This window comes from Gouania willdenowi, chromosome 13 (genome assembly GCF_900634775.1).
Source record: "Gouania willdenowi chromosome 13, fGouWil2.1, whole genome shotgun sequence".
NCBI lineage: Eukaryota > Metazoa > Chordata > Actinopteri > Blenniiformes > Gobiesocidae > Gouania > Gouania willdenowi.
In genome coordinates, this window is record NC_041056.1 from 19,739,163 (window position 1) to 19,759,323 (window position 20,161).

A 20,161-nucleotide genomic window follows, 5' to 3' on the forward strand; every position below is an offset into this window, starting at 1 on the left:
ATAGAAGTTGGTTATATACATAAACGTTGTATGGCTATTAGTATATCAATAAAGATTGGGATGTGATTGTTCTACCATACCATACAAATTTAAAAACATTAAAGAAAATTCAAAGCAATCCATCCTGTATTCAGTTTCCCACAAGAAAAAAGTCAAAGGTTGTTTTCTGGTTGTTTGAAAAAATAAATAAAATTATTACAACCAAGTCTGATTCCTCTTTTGAAAAATACAGTATATTTTTGCATAAAATAAACAAAAACACATTCCACCTTCTACTGGGTAGTATATGTCAACAGCTCAGGGCTCTCTATTGCAAAAGACGAGTATTGAGCAAACACACATCAACAATAGAGTTTTTCTTTCTCCCCCCCAAAAAAAAAGAAATTTAGAGCATATCAACATGAGGGGGAAAACAATGAAGGGAAGTCACAGAAATGGATCAGTCAAGTTGCTGTCTAGCATTTCTTCCACCGGATTTGACATGAAGAATTGTATGTATTTATAGAAAGGAGGATCCTGGGAGATGGCAAGAAACAAGAGGAAACCAGTGTTGTTATACAGCTCGGCACATCAAAAATCAATGTCAACAATGAGTAAAAAATAAATAAATAAAATTCGATGGAGCAACAATCATTCCTGCTGAGTTTGACTTTACATGGCAAGTGGGGCATATTTAAATCTAAAGCAGATAATCAAAAGTGCTGATTGCACAGTAGGGAGATTACCTCAAAGTATGTGCTGTGCATAATTCAGCTTCTTGAATTACCCCCTGATTCTTATTTTCTCATGTGCTTTCAAACACGATGACTGTACAAGAATGGAGAGTTATTTTATTCAAAGATACATGCCCACGCCTCAGCAACACAACACTGAAAATAGAAAAGGGGGTATAGACTTCCCCTGTTTTTGCTCCCCCACCCCTCCTTTTATTTACAGACCATTGCCAAGAGACATGGATGGATATGATTTCATCTGTAATGTTGAGATTAAAGTCAACATTTTGAGATTAAAGTCGAAATATAAATGTTGAGATTTGATATGCCCAAAAATATTTTCTACATTAAAACTGGCCCTAATCCTCTTCCATACAATGTTATTCATCACACAGGGAAGTAATTCAAACTGACACTGGATGTAATGGTGGGTACCCACTGGACCAGACATACGTCTATCACAGAGTCAACACACACACAAACACACACGTACACACAGATTTACTTTTCACTCCCTTGGCACATACTGTATAGAGATTCAAAATAACTTTACATTTTCTTTTGAATTTTTTTAGCAAACTGGATATTGCAGAGGAAGCCTATGGAAGCACAGAAAGCGCATGCAAACTCCACAAACAAAGATTCTTTCTCCAACCCATTAAGGCCTATGTATGTGAGGTATCAATTACACCATTGTGCTGCTCTTTGTGAAAATTGGTTTGTTGTAATCAGTGTTTGGAATAACAGTGTTTAAAATAACGGCGTTTTTTTTTTCAGTAACGAGGTAATCTCACTAATTACTTTTTACGGCGTTATAACACTACTGAACGTTAAATGCGGTGCGTTACATGCATTGATTGAATAAACTGTTATCTGAAAGCACCCCTTGGCTTCATACACAGCTGTAGTGAGGAGGTGGGTTAAAAACAAGGTGAGGGATTATGATTGGCTAAGGCGGCGCCATGTTTCATGGTAGCCAATCAGAGCCAGTGTTTTTACACACGTGCCAGCACACGCGCCACACACACAACCACTACAGATATGATGAAGCAACAGAGATGGCGAGTATGGAGCAGTCCGATGAAAAGTTGTCATTTTTAAGGTGGCGATACAAACACTACTTTACATTAATTGTGGTCAAAGTGTATGTGAAGTGTTCATTATATCCAGGAGTGAAGACTTTGTCGACATCCGTTGTAAGCAACTCAAATTTAATGAAGCGCCTCACAACAACACACACATCTAAAAAAAAATCTGAATTATTAGACATATACCAACTTTTGTAGCAAAGCAAATAGTTACTTTCCTTAGTAATGAGTTACTTTTATAATAGAGTAATTCAATTACTAACTCAGTTACTTTTTGGAACAAGTCGTGAGTAACTATAACTAATTACTTTTTCAAAGTAATGTTCCCAACACTGGTTGTAATACAGCTGATCAACATTACGGCTTAATCTTAAACAAAGTCAGATCTTTTTTATTTTATTTTATTGACTATACCAATACAATTTGTATTGTGCAGGTTTGCGTTTGTGTGTATGTTTGAACGATGACCTGCTTATCTACCAGACCTGTGAAATTGGACAGAATCCACCTGCAGGTTTGCTACAGGCCCACACACACACACACACACACACACACACACACACACACACACACACGCACACACACACACGCATAAAACATCATGACATTTGCTGATGTGCTTAAGTGCACAAGGACAACTGCTGCATGTTGACAAGAATACCATTCCACCAGTATACTCCACATAACCAGGCACACCTGTGGGGAAATAAGAGAGCTCAGCTATGGTTGGTTGAGCAAGGTCAGACCCTACTTGTTAAATCAAAAACCAAAAAGAGACAAAGGCGCACACACACAGGCACACAAATGCATTCTGGCATTTGGTTGTAGCTACAGGGGGTAAAGACTTAGAGAAAAACAAAGCAGCATAATAAAGGAGAGAAAAGGGGAGAAAGAGGACTAAAATGACATGATGTAATGGGATTGAAATATTTTAGAATTGTTTTTTTTTTTTTTTGCCAAAGAATAAGAGGAATGAATTTCTGAAAGAAAGAAAAAATCAATAAATGTCCCTTTTTTTTTTTTTTTTTAAATCAGGGTGAACCACTTTTCGTGTTGTTTCATAAAGACCAAGTGTGAGGGATGCAGTTGTTGCCTAAAAGGGAATAATGGTAGCCTATATAAAATTATTTTAAAAAAAAACAGAAAACACAAGGAGATTAGGAAAAGAAGAGGCTTTGAAAACAAAGATGCTGCCAGTGAAAACAAATAACTGGAAAACACTTGACATGTTGATGAAAAATGGTAAATATCCCAAAAGCAAATGTTTGTATTAATTGTATTTCTGACATAAATACTGAAAAAAATGTTTCCATACAATGTTCTAAGAGAAAATAAATAAAGATCCACATTCCATGAGACACTAAAAAAAAAACATATATGTATATAGGCAGTGATATAAATATCCCAAGTTTGATGACTCACTGTAAATATGCAAATATTGTCATTGTGCGTAAACACCCTTTGGTTCCCTTTTGCGTTAAAGAGATGAGTTTTACATAGAAACAATTAGAAAGATGGAGAAACACATTTTTTTTAAATTTTCCTCCTGCTTTTGGTGTAGGAGTCAAGTTTACCTTTAAATCTTTTTTGTTTAGTTCCAAAAGGGAATGAGGAACAGTATTTCATAAATGGCTTTTCACTAAGGACTGAATTTGACAAATTGTTCACAGTTTTTGGACATCTTGTGCTGGCTGGCTGTTCTTGGGAGTGGGACAAGTGGAAAGTTCCTTAAGGCATGCTGTGTCCCCGTTTCGCCCAGACCAAATACATGACACGCTTCACATTGTTTCCTATAAGTATTTTAGATTGCTACAAGACAGTTTTCCCCTTCTACTTGAAATGTATTATTAGTTTTCTTACTTGTAACGTGCAACTTCTCCCCCTACACTCTGGCTTTATGATATTTTTTATGAATGGTCAATGAAACATTTACAAACAAAAACAAAAAGTGGTACATGTGCAATGTTCATGTAGAAACAATGAGACTGAAATAACCTAAACTAAGATAAGAACCAAAATGGTGCACATGTCTCTAATTGCACTTGTTTTTTGTTTATTATTTTTTGATAAAATGTTAAGTAAAGTTGTATGATACAAACACTTTTAAAAACACATATTTATATATAAAATACATTCCTCTGTTGTGAAATGCTATAAACTTTTCAAATAATTCATCCATATGCATTAATAATGACAGAGAAACTTTCTAAAAATATATATATTTTATTGCAGAGTACAATGTATTGCAGAAATGCCAATTGTAATAAGGCATTCCTTTAAATATTGAGTCATTTATCTGTGTATTTGTTAAAACAAAGAAGTTTTACTGGTGCAATTTTTAAAAGTTTTTGGTATGAAGAAAACTGAAAGTACAATGTTAACATCTTACTTTGAAGCAATTTTTCCCAATTGTTTTCTGTTGCGCCCCCTTTAAAGAAAAAGATTAAACTCTAACACTGCTTGAAAGGGACCCTCTACTGTTTTTATAAGATTGGCCTAAGAGCTTCTAAATTGAGCATAGCGTCAGTTCAGGCAGGCCTCAGACGTCAAGCCAGCTCAACCTCATTAGGATCAGCTGACGGCACCTGTTCTTAAAGCCGCCTTCCATCAACCGATAGCTCAGAGGACTCCCTTCATCAGCTCCCTATTGGCTAAATCATACAGGATACCCTATTTAAACCGTGATAGCTGCCTTCATACCTCCACCCCAACTCCTCCAGATCAGTCTGTATTCAATAGACCTTTTTCACACTTCCGCATTTTAAACCAGAAGTGGTGTGCAACAACTTCCTGTGGCTTTAGCTTTAGCGTTAGACAGTAACAAAAATGCTCATTCTCGGCGTGGTTGCTCTTGTTCTGTTCCTGGTTGCTGTTGTGGGGCAAGAAAACAGCCATACCTGTCTAACCACTCTTTTCCGACGGACCCAGAACAAAGGAGGCAGAATCTGTATTCTACACCGGCAGTGGATCCAGTCAACATCAGCCACCTTAAAAGTGGAGCTGTTCCATCTCTCTTTCCCTGGAATAATTTTATCGCACCACCTTAGAAAGAGTCAGAAATGGTAGCTTGTCCTCTCATAGCAAGCTAGCCATGCTAAAGCTATGGAGCTGCTACGGAACATCCACCCACACATATCAGAATGTTAAAATATACTTTAAAGGTCTATAACATGCCTCTTTTTAAACATTCTGAATATTTTAGCAGACTAAATTAGGTTTCTTTATTACAATGTTTATACTTCATATGTTGTAGGTAGCGGTTAGTTCACGAAGCTACTTATTTTCTTATCTTGATAGCTGTGGATATATTCTTCATTGAAGAACTTATACCCCTTATCAAGTTATTGTTTGGGTATTTGCCGCTGCGATTGCCTCTGCATCAGCGAACGAAAAAGCTGGCAAGTTGAGTGACGCTGTTGAATATATGAGTCATTTTCCCTCAGACGACGCAATAACAGGAAGTTACTTGGCACCAGGAGGCGCTACTTCCAGTTGTCGTGACAAAGCTCTATTAAATGGGTGTCTTTGTGTGTCTGTGAGCCAACATCTCATGGGTTGATCATGTGTCATTCTTCAGCAGTTCCTATACTTGCAGTGAGACCCTATTGAGTTTGTTTTGTTTACGTTGGTAATCACGAGTATAAATGAACAAAATGTGTCAAATTCTCACTTATACCAGCTGGAACTGGAGTATTTGTCAGATAAAGAAAGAGGAGGACGTGAAGCAGAAGAGACAGAAAGCTACTCACTCTCTGGAGATATAGAGGCCCTCTCTGTCCCGTTTGGACAAGAAGTGATGCATTTGTCCAACTATTATTAACTTTATCAACGTACCGATCTTCAGTCATCAAAGCCTTTAATTTATTTCCCCTCAGTGTGCATGTGTTAATGTAATCTATGTCTTTGTGCAAAATTAATGAGTGATTAAATACATCTTGTACCTCTTCTGCACAACTAATTAAACACCTAACTTTCATTATTATTGCTTTAGTTCACTCTTAATTTAACATCCTGCTAATGTTCCATTTTAATGCAATTCATATTTCCAAGAGTACTATAGTGTTATATATTATATAAATATATTTTTTTTTTTACATCTGTCACAAAAATATGTACAATGCAGTAAGTCACACTGAGATAATATGTCATTTATTAGACTTGTGACAGTTTTGATTAATAGTTTTTTGGAACCCAGCATAAAAGGTATAATTTACATGCACGGAGATAAAGCGACAAGCTCTGCTAAAAAGGAAAAATATTTTTGCACTAAATTCACTTTTTATACACATCTGTGTAGCTTGATCACTGGGCGTTTCTGAGAAATCAGAAATTAACTAAATAAAATTATTGTAGTACACTTGTGTAATAATTAAATCAGCCATAAATACGTACAGGACTGTTACATGTTCTTTTACATTTAAAAACTCCCTTGATTTCCTTTTATTTCCAGCTAACATGGACAGTTCTCATACTGCATACATAAATGCCATTTTCTTTTTTTCTTGCAGGTGACTGCACACTCACCTTGGACAGACAGTGCATCAGTGTAACACATGATTTTAAACCCTTGGGATTGAATGAAGTGTTATTTGTATTGATAAAAGCTATGTTTTCTAGTGCACTGGGCTCATTTGCTTGAATGGATAGTTGGCAGCTAAAACGTAGTCATGTGTGTGCAGGACAGAAAAGAAAATATGACATTACCAGAAAACACACGATGAACAGGTATAAGAGATTGTGTTACAAACCAAAAAAATTAATAAAGTGTAGCTAAATTACAGTGACAATGATATTCTTTTTGTTATCAAAAGGCAAAGCTTTGTGTTTTCCTAGTGTAATACGTAATATACAACATTATGTTGTTTGGAACCTGTTCCCTCTGAGTCAACATACGACAATATGTCTTAGTTTTTTGACATAGCACAATTTTTCTCAAAACATTGACCTTTTCTTGCTGGAAAAACAATATTACCCATTTGACATCTAAGACGGACACGTGGTAATTAAGCTCCCAAGATCAAATGTTTTTCAAAGCCTACAAGGCAAAGGCAGTACAGGTCTTTGGACACATTCACGTACAAGCGAGAAAACAAAGGAGCCGTTTCGGTAAATAACATTACAGTATATTCTTTTTCATTTCGGTATCATAAAAGTATTGTTACCTTATCCTTATCTTAACGTTAACCTGTGTGCCCTTAAAAAGTCATTTCTACATCATTTCCATAAGTGTATTGAGAAATAATCAAGGAGGAACAAACCACAAGAGAAACAAATACAGGACAAATGAGTACAAGAAAACATCCCATAAGGAGGACAAAAAAGGATAAAAGACAAGAGTGCCAAAAATCTAGCAAGAGAAGGATATGGAGGATAAAAAGGAAAAAAGAAACCTGACAGAATGGCAACACAAGCTCGGAGGTGGGGGACATGGGGGGGGGTGGTCACAGGAAAATGATAGCCAAGGGGCCTCACAACAGAGAAGACTGTTGGCAGCACTTTGGCTCAACAAAGGACAGAAGCACATGACTGCTGAACACCAACCAAGCTGCTGCCAGTCGGCAGCTGGGAATCATAGGTCGTGAGACAACACAGGGCGAGGGACAGATCACAGTATATTGATGTTGAATGGGAAACAGCCAGACCATTACCTGAGAAAATCATATAGAATGTGTACTGCTGGCAAGCCGGCACAGTTTCCTCATAAGCTAGACTTTTTTTTTTTTTTTAACTTCACAAGCCCAGACTTGACGAGAAGTAAAGAATGAAATGGTAATAAAGCAATATACTAGTATGTATTATTCTGCAGAAGGTGTTTCTGTTTTTGGGGTGACAAAGGAGACCAAAATCAGTTAAGTTTGTCCCTTTCTCCTGTTTTTGGAGGTTTTACCAGCTGTTTTAAGGCATTTCACTCGTGCGTCTGTTTTTGGGATAGGGCCGAGTCTCGGCTAAATCATGTGTCATGCATCGTGGGGTATACATGGGGTCACGAAAAGCGATTAACACCTTACGACCAGCTTCAGCAATCGTATGGTTGTAAGAAAATTGAACATGTTTGAAATCCTGGTTGTGAGGAAATGGCACAGTTGAAGCAGCGCCACGGACTGGCTTACCTCAAACTCTCACACTGCGTGTGCGTGAACACTGCAGTAAAATTGACGGACCATACTTTCCACATCTGTCCAGAGCCAGTTCCTGGTCCATCACATCGCCACCTTTTCTTTTTCTGGGTTCTTCCTCTTCTGTTTTATTGGCGATGCTTCAAAGTATATATATATATATATATATATATATATAATTTTAGTGTGTGTGCGTGCGTGTGTGTGATCATCAGAGTATGGTTTTATTATGTTGGTTTGTGTTCACAATAAAAAAGAAGGTATTTTCATGTACTTATTTGGTTATTCTATTGAACAGGTCTAACAGTGTGAAATAAACCAGTGAGCAGCTTGCATAGATTATATTTGGACACAACACATATTTGGCAGCTTTAGATATAGAGCTATGTAAGGTGAATAACTGAATGTTGATTGCATGATCATATGTGCTAATACATATCAATTTTCAAGAATAATAAAAAAAAAAAAAGGTGTAAAAACTGTAATTTTGGCAAAAATATCATGATCCGAAACCAATGGGTCCCAGATCTCAAGTGTCCGACTCAGACATCCAGCCTTTAGTTGGTGCTGTGGCAAAAAAAAAAAAAACGGTAGGGTCCTAATCCGAGGGTCCTAACTCAAAGTTTCCTAGACCAATGGTTTCCGGCTGTGCAAACATGTACTATTGACATGTAGGGCTAGCACAAGATGGGAAAAGTTTTTCTTTATTTATTTTCTATTTTTTTTTCTGAGCACTGCACTGCCCTCTAGAGGTAGTTCATACTGTGCTACATATTTTTGAGGTAAATCCAAACTGAGTGCCTCAGGTAGAAGGTTCACTCTGACTAAATTACCGCATTTTTTTATTACGTAAACACCAAATGGACAGTGTATATTGCTACTGCAAAGTTTTGTCCATTTATTTCATCTTTATTTGGTTATGTTTTATTAATTTTATTTTTTTTCAGTACATTTTAAAGTGCTTCTTAAAGAAAAAAAAAATAATATAAGTCTTAACGTTTCAAGTCACAGTCAAGTCAAGTCACAACTAAGTGATCAGGTCATGCCAACACGAGCAGGCAAATTTTACCTGTGTGATTTGTATTACTTATTTAAATACAAAATTGTACAACACATAAAGCTTATGGGTTACAAAAGTAAATAAATTAACCTAAATGTAATAAATACAATTATATATATATATATATAAATACAATTATATATATATATATATATATATATATATATATATATATATATATATATATATATATATATTTATTTTTTTCTTTTTTTTTTTTTTCTTTAAGAAGCACTTTAAAATGCACTGAAAAAAAATAAAATTAGACATGCATTTAGTGACTTACTCCCACCTCTGTAGTGCAATTATTTTTCACCAAACGCTAACTGAATCCTGAAAACAGAAAAGCAACTAGTAAACAAAACATTCAAATAAACATTTGTCTTAAGAGATTTGGAAAAAAAGATGTGTGGTTTTGTGCTTTCATGGTTCAGCTGAGGATGTCAAACTCAATAAGCACCAAAACACAGAAACAAATAGTGACATTGCATATAATAGAATGGGATATCATTCAGGTAAAGCACGCTGCTTCTAAAGTGTTCAAAAACAATGTACCTTTGTAGCTGAGAATAATAAGTGTCCAATTTGACAAATCCCAGAGCAGAAAAATCTAATTAACAATCCAGTGGCTTCATCAGAAGAACAAAAATGTATGACTTGGAAACTGATTTCAACAGAGCTTCCTTTCTGTCATTATCAGTGAGGAAGAAATAAGTGGAAGAATGTTTCTGATGAATCCTAAATGATAAGATTGAAGTCCACTTTTGACAAAACACTCACTCTTTATTTCATGATTTGTGTTTTGTTGTTTTTTATACAAACAAAAAAGTCTCTTGACAAGACACCTTAACACAGAAAAAAGCTGCCAAGATGTGAATCTGTGAATTTTAAAGGCAAGACAAAGTATAATATAGTGCATTTCTTACACAAGGCAACTCGATGTGCTTTACATGATCAAAAAGTGGAACAGAAAACATTCAATAGCTTAAAAATCATGAAGAACATTAAAATCATCAGTAAAAACATTTAAAATCAACAACAAACACATTAAATTAACAACATGACCAAAAATCTCCCTCTTAATCATACACAGTAGAGAAAAAAAGTTTAACTTTGATTTAAAAATGTTCAGATTGGATGCTGACTTCAGCTCTGCTGGCAGTTTGTTCCACTTATTTGTTGTTGACAGCAATGATTGGTTTTTTCTTGCGAAAAAAAAAAAAAGTTAGATAATGCATTTTTTTATAGTGTGTAATTGAACATTTTTTGTGTGATATTTAGGGGAATTTTGTGGAATTGTTTGTGAGAAGAAAGTCATGTGATAGAAGCATGGTAAAATAAAACCAAGACCTACAAGTTAATATTATGTTAATTTACACAATAATACATTGTCATACTTTCTCCTGCGGGCCAAATTGGATGCTCTAAACGGGCCTTGAATTCGACACGTGTTTTACAGCTTAGTGTCACTCATTCTGCTGATACTATGGCCTTTACTGCTGCTGTGATGCATTGCTTCATTATGACAAGGTCACAAGGCAACAGTTTCTGCTCTATATGTCTTCATTGGGTTTAAAGTAGTTTGGTAACCTTTTAATAGTGCAGAAGATAACTTTGTCGGGGGTGACTAATGGTGCTATGAGTGTAACTGAGTGGAAGAGACAGTCCCTAATTGCTGCACTAATTGATAAATGCTTGTGGTGCCTAAATTCAATCATAATAACTGTCAAATGCTCTAGAAATATGAGCTTGTATGTTGTTAAAGGGTTAATTTAGTGTAAAGCCTGCAAAGGGATCTCCTGCCCAACCCCCCTATACCCCCACCCCACCCCCAGAGCAGCAATTACACATGGCCTCCCTGCAGGCTAATGTCGCCAACTGATGATCTCAGCACTCCACAATTTGTTAGGATTGATTACTTATCCTGATGGTTGCACTTAGTTTAAAATAATTGCATACATTTCTTGTAAAAAAAATAAATAAATAAGCCACCCTGCTCAAGGGAATATGAGGAATAAATTCATACAGCATACATCTACTATAGAAAGAGTTTTCGTGTGTGCAGATATCCTTGCTTATATGATTGTAATTTAATTGTTTGCAAAAGTTTAAAGTTCTGATTATGGCTAAATCATTTAAATAGATAACATTTAGGTTTGGGTAATCAGATACAGTATATATAAGTTCTGTGGTGTAAAACCCATTCAGTGTTTGCAAAAAAACAAAAGCAAAGACGGTGCGTGTTGGTCGTTTCCTTGGCTCATGTTTATGGCCCCTAAAGGCCACTATACTCTGAGATTTATCAGTCTCTCTGTGAGAGATGTGAGTGTGGTTGGCCTGGGCACATTTTGTTTGATGTTTTGATCGACAAACTTGAGGCAGATAAAAGTTATCCTCTATGAGGACCATAAGTATTTAAGTATTGTTGTTTATTTGTCCTGCTGTGTACAGCAAGCCTGGCAAGAGCCAGATTGGTGTGTAGTCCTCCGAACACAAGTTCTGCACATTTTTTTTTATTTATTTTTTTCCTTGTCTGCACATGCTGTCAAAGGTCAACACTACAAGAAATGCAATCATTATGAGACAGCAATTCATGTTTTGTTATTGTGACCATCACCAGCCCTCCCTAAGGAAGGGTAAGAGATCTTTTATTAAAAGGAGGATATAAAAAGGGAGAGCAGTGTTACACCTAAGTGGAGGGGGAGGGGGAGGGGGAGGGGAAAGAGAGCAGGGAGGAGAGACTCAAGATAGGAAATAAAAAGGGTGGGGAAGAATAGATTGTTGTACAGTGAGGGTGAGATGTGAAATTGTAGAATATATTGTGCTTATTATGTTGTGTAATCAAGCCAGTATAGTGACAAGTGTGAATCTTAGCTATAATGGTGGTGGCTGTGAACAGGGGGAATGAGTGAGTGGTAGTACCTAAAGGTATTTGGGATTAACGTGTCTAAAGTTAAGCCCAGTATGAGTTTTATCCCACATCCTAAGGCGTGCCAGTCCATCGTATACCAGTATATGTGCAAAAACCGTTACCGCAAACCCAGGAACTGCCCCGGGCCCGCAGATGAAGCCAGGGCAGCAGAAAGAGTGGGGGCCAGGGAGCCCCAGGCCACCCCCCCATGGCCGAGCAACCCCCAAGACCCCAGCAGAGGAGCCAAGGCCCACGCCCAGCAGATGGCCAGAGCCGCGCCGAACGAGCAGCCAGTGGGCACCCGCCAGTGGGCCCAGAACCAGCAGGGACCGGACCCCAGGCCAGAAGGACCCGGAACGGAAGCAGCACCAAGAGCAGCGCCCCCAGTGATGGCAACCACGGCCACAGTCGCCGAGGGCACCATGGGCCCCCAGGCGCACCGACCAAGCACCCCAGAGTGCGCCAGATCGCCTTTCTTTGATGCCGCCTGCGCGATGAGTCCTAGACAGCCACACCGCAGAGCCCAGAGAAGCACCAAGCCCCACCCGTAGAGGAGGGGCACCCCCACGCCCCACCAGGCCGGCACCGCCCGTAGAGACCCCGCAAATAGAGCCCCCAGCAACACCCCTCCACGGCCCCCAGAGACCCACGGCCCCGCCATGCCCGACCGCACCCTCCTGATCCCCGCACGGCGGCCCAGCCATCAACAGAGGGGCACTCCCGACACTGATCCGCCAGGACAGGAGCCACAGGCCGCGCCCCCACACACACCTACCCAGCACGACCCAGGGGGGTCCCCAGCACGGGCGAGGCCCCACAACTCACCCTTCCCTCCCCCCGAAGCTACACAAGCCGGCCCCTGCGGTCCCCCAAGTGAGCCCCCAGGGAGGGGGGGGTGACCCGGCCCACCGCGCCAGCAGCACCCTCAGCGAAGGCGCGCCCCGGGGAACCAGGCCAAGGCGCCCAGCCGGCGGAGCAACCCACCGCAACACCCCGCCACCCAACACCCAGGATGCAAGCGCCGCCCCCAAGAGCAGCCACCACCAGCGTCCCCCCAACCCCGGACCCCCCGTCCCGAAGCCATGAACCCCATCAACCCAGGCCCCCAGACGAGCAAACCCCCAAGCTTTCCACGAGTTCTGCACATTGATCTGGGTCTGTGTCTGGTGAATCCTTTCAGAACCAGGGAGAGACATGAACTGATTGGGCAAAGCGTCTGTCCACCACGATTTGTTTTAGCCAATCACACAGTAACAAATGATGATGTCGTCATCGGCATGCGGCGCAGAGATGCTGCTACAACAACAAGGCTCCGCTGGTGAAAAATTTATTTTGGAATAGTAATGCTACGGTCATTATGTCGTTGAGTGACTTTTGTCGTTTTTGCAACATCAGTATGCGAATTAAGGGCACGTTAACCATCCTCCTGTGTTGATATCTTTCTATTTTGATTCGGAGCTATGCTAATAGCGGTAGCCCAGCTAGTTCCTCTCCCCACAACTGTGCATGTGTCAGTTTTTAATCGGTGCTTCTGCCTTTGTCACACCCGGATATCTCACCCTAAACCACAACACTGCCTCATGATTGGTTCTTACCATTTATGTTTGGTTTCAAAAGACAAAGGTGGGAACATTACAAGATGGATTCTGGTGTTTGTGAACACTAGGAGAATCCATCTTGCAGGCAAGGTTAGTGTACAGTTTTTAACCTCAAGGCACATGGTGAACTGAGATGCAGCAACTTTCCTTCCTTGAAGCAATGTTTAATCCAGACACACTGCTTTCATGCTTAGAGAAAAGTGTAATAAGATTGATGGAACATCCTCTCCCTTCCTTTGCTGTACTTTGCATAGGATGACTATATTTAGATTTTTGATAAAGGGGACACTTGGGTCGGCCACGGCATACTCAAAAAGTACTTGTTCTCTTTAATCTAACAAAAAAATACAAGAAAGTAGATAAATAAGTTTTTATTGTCCATATGGTTTAAAAAATAATTTCTCTCTTGGTAACAAAGACCTAAAAAAATAACTCGTCAATCACCTTTATTATGCATTAGAACAACAATCTGTCCTTGAAGAATCTCTTGTATACCTCTTAACATCACTCATTCATTGAAACAATGAGAAACATCTCCTCCTAGAAAAAAAAACAAAACTGAAGGCTTATATAACATTAAATAATCATTAAATATGCACTTCAATAAATAACTGAAAGTTTGCCGGCGGCATTGTCCCATGATGAATCTGTTGTCTGTGGAGATGGGGAGGTGATGAAGTGATGATGTGTAGATGTGATGATGGAAATGTTACCTTAAAGTAAAGAGCAATTCCGTAGCTTTCAGAAACTGCTGAAATTTCTCAGGTAGAACAAATATTAGCAGACTTACAGTGTCACGGACTGAGTTTACCTCCATACTGAGATTATCTTCAAATCTCACTACATGACTGCTACGTAATGAGATGTACCTGTGCTGGAATTGGTATGTGCAATGTCATAAAGAGATTACTGTACTGACTTTAAAAAATGCTTAAAACATCAGTCGACCATCGATAAAAAAAATCGAATAATGATAAAAAAAAATATGATTGTCATGATCAGATTGTTAATTTATATGAATACAACAGCTTATTATTCTAACGTTACATTAGGTTATTTGTTATTTATTGCAATGTATGTAATAATCATGTTTTTTGGGAAAATAAGTTATTCCTTTTCATATTGACTTTTATTATAATCATGTCTTTTCTCTTACTATTCGTATTGACATTACTGCATGAGACACTATTACTTCACTCAAGTTGTTGACTGAGATTGTCATTCACTCAGCACGGTGTAAGTAGCAAAAATCACAGCAGAACTAGAAAAAATAAATTTTCCGGTAGTGCGCATGCTCATAATCGATCTCAGTACTAGGTAAACTCAGTTCGTGACAATGGTCATATAAATCAATGCGTTCCCCTAGATGCATTCAGGGTCCCTGGGAAACCTGGACATAAATTTTTATAATTTATAAAATTTTATAATTTATCAAATTTGCCCGGACGACCCGCACAAGACTTGAAAAAAGAACAAGAGAAAAATCTGGACATATAGTGGTCACCCTACATCTACAGGCTGTTTTAAAATCTTTATCGGCATTAATGTAAGCCGTAAGACATCTAGACCATGCATGTGCCAAACCAATCACTCGCATGCACATTCGGTGAGTTTTAAATATTGTAAATTTTAGGCAAAGTTTTTACAGACATAAACTAATCCGTTATGACAATAAAACAATTTTAAACTCCAAATTTGAGCAACAGTAACTCATCCAGGATATGAGCTGTGTTGTTCCTGTCTAAAAGCAGAAAGCACTAATATTATCATTTTATTTTTAGATTGAAAGCTAACCCATTTATGTTCTTGTCAAGAAAAAAAAAACATGCAGATAAAAATGACTTTATTTTGATGTGACATATTGCGCAACTGAATAAGATTTTATCCAATTCCCATTTTCCCTGTTTTACCTTTGCTTTTCCACTATTTTCACTTTCCATAAACATCTCTCTTGTTCAGATCTCGAGAGAAATCTTTGTTGATATTCGTCAGATGAAGCCGGGTGTAGAGACAACACTCCGGTAATATCCTGTGCTTTCCTGAATATCTGCCATGACGTAGAAATATTAATGATGACAGATCAGTCTGCCATCATTCGCTGTTCTGCCGCTGGAAAGACATTTCTTTACGACCTCCTCAACATTTTTTCACCAAACGCTAACTGAATCCTGAAAACAGAAAAGCAACTAGTAAACAAAACATTCAAATAAACATTTGTCTTAAGAGATTTGGAAAAAAAGATCTGTGGTTTTGTGCTTTCATGGTTCAGCTGAGGATGTCAAACTCAATAAGCACCAAAACACAGAAACAAATAGTGACATTGCATATAATAGAATGGGATATCATTCAGGTAAAGCACGCTGCTTCTAAAGTGTTCAAAAACAATGTACCTTTGTAGCTGAGAATAATAAGTGTCCAATTTGACAAATCCCAGAGCAGAAAAATCTAATTAACAATCCAGTGGCTTCATCAGAAGAACAAAAATGTATGACTTGGAAACTGATTTCAACAGAGCTTCCTTTCTGTCATTATCAGTGAGGAAGAAATAAGTGGAAGAATGTTTCTGATGAATCCTAAATGATAAGATTGAAGTCCACTTTTGACAAAACACTCACTCTTTAGTTCATGATTTGTGTTTTGTTGTTTATCATACAAACAAAAAAGTCTCTTGACAAGACACCTTAACACAGAAAAAAGCTGCCAAGATGTGAATCTGTGAATTTTAAAGGCAAGACAAAGTATAATATAGTGCATTTCTTACACAAGGCAACTCGATGTGCTTTACATGATCAAAAAGTGGAACAGAAAACATTCAGCAACTTAAAAATCATGAAGAACATTAAAATCATCAGTAAAAACATTTAAAATCAGCAACAAAGTCATTAAATTAACAACAACATGACCAAAAATCTTCCTCTCAATCATACGCAGTAGAGAAAAAAAGTTTAACTTTGATTTAAAAATGTTCACATTGGATGCTGACTTCAGCTGTGCTGGCAGTTTGTTCCACTTCTTTGCAGCATAACACCTAAAAGCAGCGCCACCATGCCTTAAAAATTCATTATTAATATATTATATAAATGTTTTCTGGTATTAAAGTCAATGCTAATAATCTATTTAAATTTATTTTTTTTTAATTAAATTTATGTTTTTCAATAAATGGAACGTATTAGCCACTCTGGTCCAGTAAATATATTTAGCAAAAAAACAAAGTTTCAGTATTAGTTCAAAGTGCCTTATTTTAAGGAATCTTTCCTTTGCAAGGAAGCAGTAATCTATTATTAATAATGCAAGTTGAAATTATTCAGTATTAATCAGAAAATGAGTTAACACATTACCTTTGATAGTTATATTTGATTTTTATATATATACAGTATATATGTAATTTGGCTGTAACAGTAGTAACTTAAAGTAATAGCATTTGCAACCTTATGAGACCTTTTTAAAAAAATGTTTTTTGTAATAAAAAAATATTTAACTTGGATCATAGTTGATCGCCAATTTGTGTAGCAAAGGTCGTTTTGATTATGAGAATAGTTCTTGTTCTACAACATGAAGAGCCTTTGTGTTGTAGAACAAGAAGAGAGAAAGATAAACTATATTTTCTATCATTTTTTCATATTGTTCATTGTGGAGATTTTTTAGTCCCATTTGTTGTGGGAATGCAAAGCACACACAATTTTAGCACTTGGTGAATTGTTGTTAATAATGTTGATGTAAAACCCAAACTATGAGTTTCTATAATATGTTGCTGACAGCTTACGATGAGTTGTTTGTAGTTTTTCTTTGATGCGCAATAAAAAAAAATTCCTTGTATGTTAGCAGAGAGTATTATTGTGTGCCATATAAACATTTGTGAGCAGTGTGTGTAAAGCGACTATGTGCTTTTTGGGGTTTTAAGTGTGTGTATTATTGTCTGAATCAGTCGTAGATGTCAAACTAAACTAAAGAGCTAAATTACCACCTACAGTACGATCCCATTTTGTTTGGAAAATGTTCTCGAGTAACCAGTTTTGGAAAGACTTCATTGTCTTTGTTTTAATTATGTACCAATCATAACGCTGCAGGAATCCCATTTCATTTGGAATGTTAAAGGTCATTAAACCCATGAAATTCAAATGGTTTTACCATCAGCATTTTTTATGTTCCAAATCACAGCTCCAGTCCCTGGACAGATTTTCAGTGGCTGCTCCAAAATCAATAGGCAGCAGGTCTTTGCCATCTGGGTTCCAGGCGCCAAACTATCTAATCAATTTTAGCTTAAAATTGACCTTTTAGGTTCACTTTGAAACATAATCTTTTTGTTTTCGTACACATTTTGAATATTTGTTGTTTGAATTTGAACTGAAACAAAAGAAACAATAGAGAAAAAAAAAAACAAACAAAGGTTGTGAGGCTGGAAATATAGACTATGGAAGCATAATAAACTGTCCCCACATTACCCACACAATCAATATTCAGGATGGTTGTTCTGCACAGAGAGAGCATAAAGCTTTAGTCAGCACCTATTATTGTACTGTGAGGATTGCACTCTCATCAAGTGCTCAACTGAGTGATCATATAGGGACGGACACTAGATCTACTGCAATGTACACTTCCACGAAGAAGACTTGAATGAAGTTTGGATAATACACAATTCTCCGTGTTTAGAGATGAGAGACACTAAATATAATTTTAGTTGTGTGTGTGGGCAGATTATCCAAATGTAGCTGGAAGGCTGTCGTGTTTCAACAACCACTGTGACTTTACCTTTTCTTTTTTCTTTCTTTCTCTGTTTGGTTCAGTTTGAGTCTCTAGCTGTGTTTCTATTATAGAGTTTTGCAAAATAAAAGCAATATTTTTAGATTTGGACAAAGTATAATTGCACTTTGAGCGTGTTTCCATTGGATGTTATTTTGGGCAGGAGGCTCGTAACTCCCGTGAAACCTCATCTTGCGAGAATTCGCTGCAGGAAGATGGACGCTCTAAACCTCCTTATAAAAGTCTGCCTTTGTTGTTTCGCATTCAATATGGTACTAATCATTTTTAAGTTTAATGCTAAGAAATGTCCCGGTCTCCTCTTCTGTCCACACCTACCGCGCCATGTTTTCTAGGAGAGAAGTAGTCATGTGACCAGGAACGTCACGTCATGTGATCATGTACATCACGTTCTGTGACGTGTATGTGCAGAAAAAGTATTTTCGTAGCGCTTTTGTGACACAGTTCAATATTGGAACGTCTGAAATTCCTCCTCATGAAAGTGTAAAAACTTTTTTGCGATATTTGAGTGTTTTTTCGAAAGTCAGGTGTTTCCATGACCAGTTTTTATTGCGTTATTTAGATTTTGCGCATTTCCAAGGGTAATGGAAACACAGCTACTGACTGTGATGAAGACAGTTGACGCAGTGCAAGTTCAATAATCTATATTTTATCTGTTTGGACTCCTCATCTGGTCATAAAACGGATGCCGCAGCAATAAAGAAAAAGCCACACGTCAACAGTCTGGTTTGGAGGACAATTTGTAGATGTGTCCTTGTTTATATGGGCAGCAGACCAGGAAAGTGGATTTTAGAAAGTAGGCCTAATGGTTCCACTGCGTCACCATTTTTTTGAGACTGATCAGTCAGTGTATTATATTCAGTATTTGACCAAAACAGTGAAGTGCGGAAAAACAGCTGCTCAATTAAGCACGCAGATTCTTTAATCAGAGGCGGTCATGGTTTCCCTTGAGTTCTGAGGCCCACGTGCCAAAAGCTTCCTTCTCATTAGCATAGTACTGTATTATCTACACACACATGATTTTCCATGTGTGAGCATTTGATTTTTGCTCGTCACTTATATGTGCGTGTGTGGCTGTTTGTGTTAATAATCCAGGGGTTGGAGGTCTGAATCTCTTGGGAGGAAATGGAAATGTGTTGCAATGCCGCACACATCCGATTGAATAACAATGTTTGATGTCAGATGCTGCACCACAGACTACTGCTTGAATGACTGCTGCATTGCAATTTAAAGCACTTGGCTGTTTGTGTTTTACACATCACTGATATCCAGTGACGTGCCGTGAGCATTAGGGTTGGATAGGCAAGGCGTTGCAAATTGAGACCACCAATGTCAACACCAATGTCAATTCCATATGTTTCCGCAGGCAAGTGTTAATCTAACAAAATCAACATCATAAACACCATTAAAGAAACATAAACAATTATTTAATATAGCCTCCATACTCTGCCAACAAGATATATCTCATGACATGGCAGCGCATCCGTTGTTTGTGCTGGAAACAGAAATACAGAGAAAATGACAACAACAACAACTCAGAACAGCCTCAGTGAGGAGCATCCACAAAGCCAATCCTTCCTTTCACTGTGGAAAATATCAACCATTTTCTGACCTTACCTTTGCTGAAGGTCTGGTAGCTCAGGTGTTGGTCTCCCATCTTTTAAAAGCTGTTGTTTTTCCTCAAAAGAAAGTTTCTCTATCGTTTTTAGCGCCGTCATCCTGACTGTAGTTTTATCCCGCCCACTAGCTAGAGAACGTAGCAGCAGCCACGCTGGATTAATTCACTAATGCACTCTGAATGTACGTATAGCATTTAGCATAGCACGTAAATGGTTTTCATCTTGGGGAAATGACTGCGCATGCGCAAACATAAAAACACGCTATGGGGACGGAGGCAGAGCTGCAATGTGCTTTTGG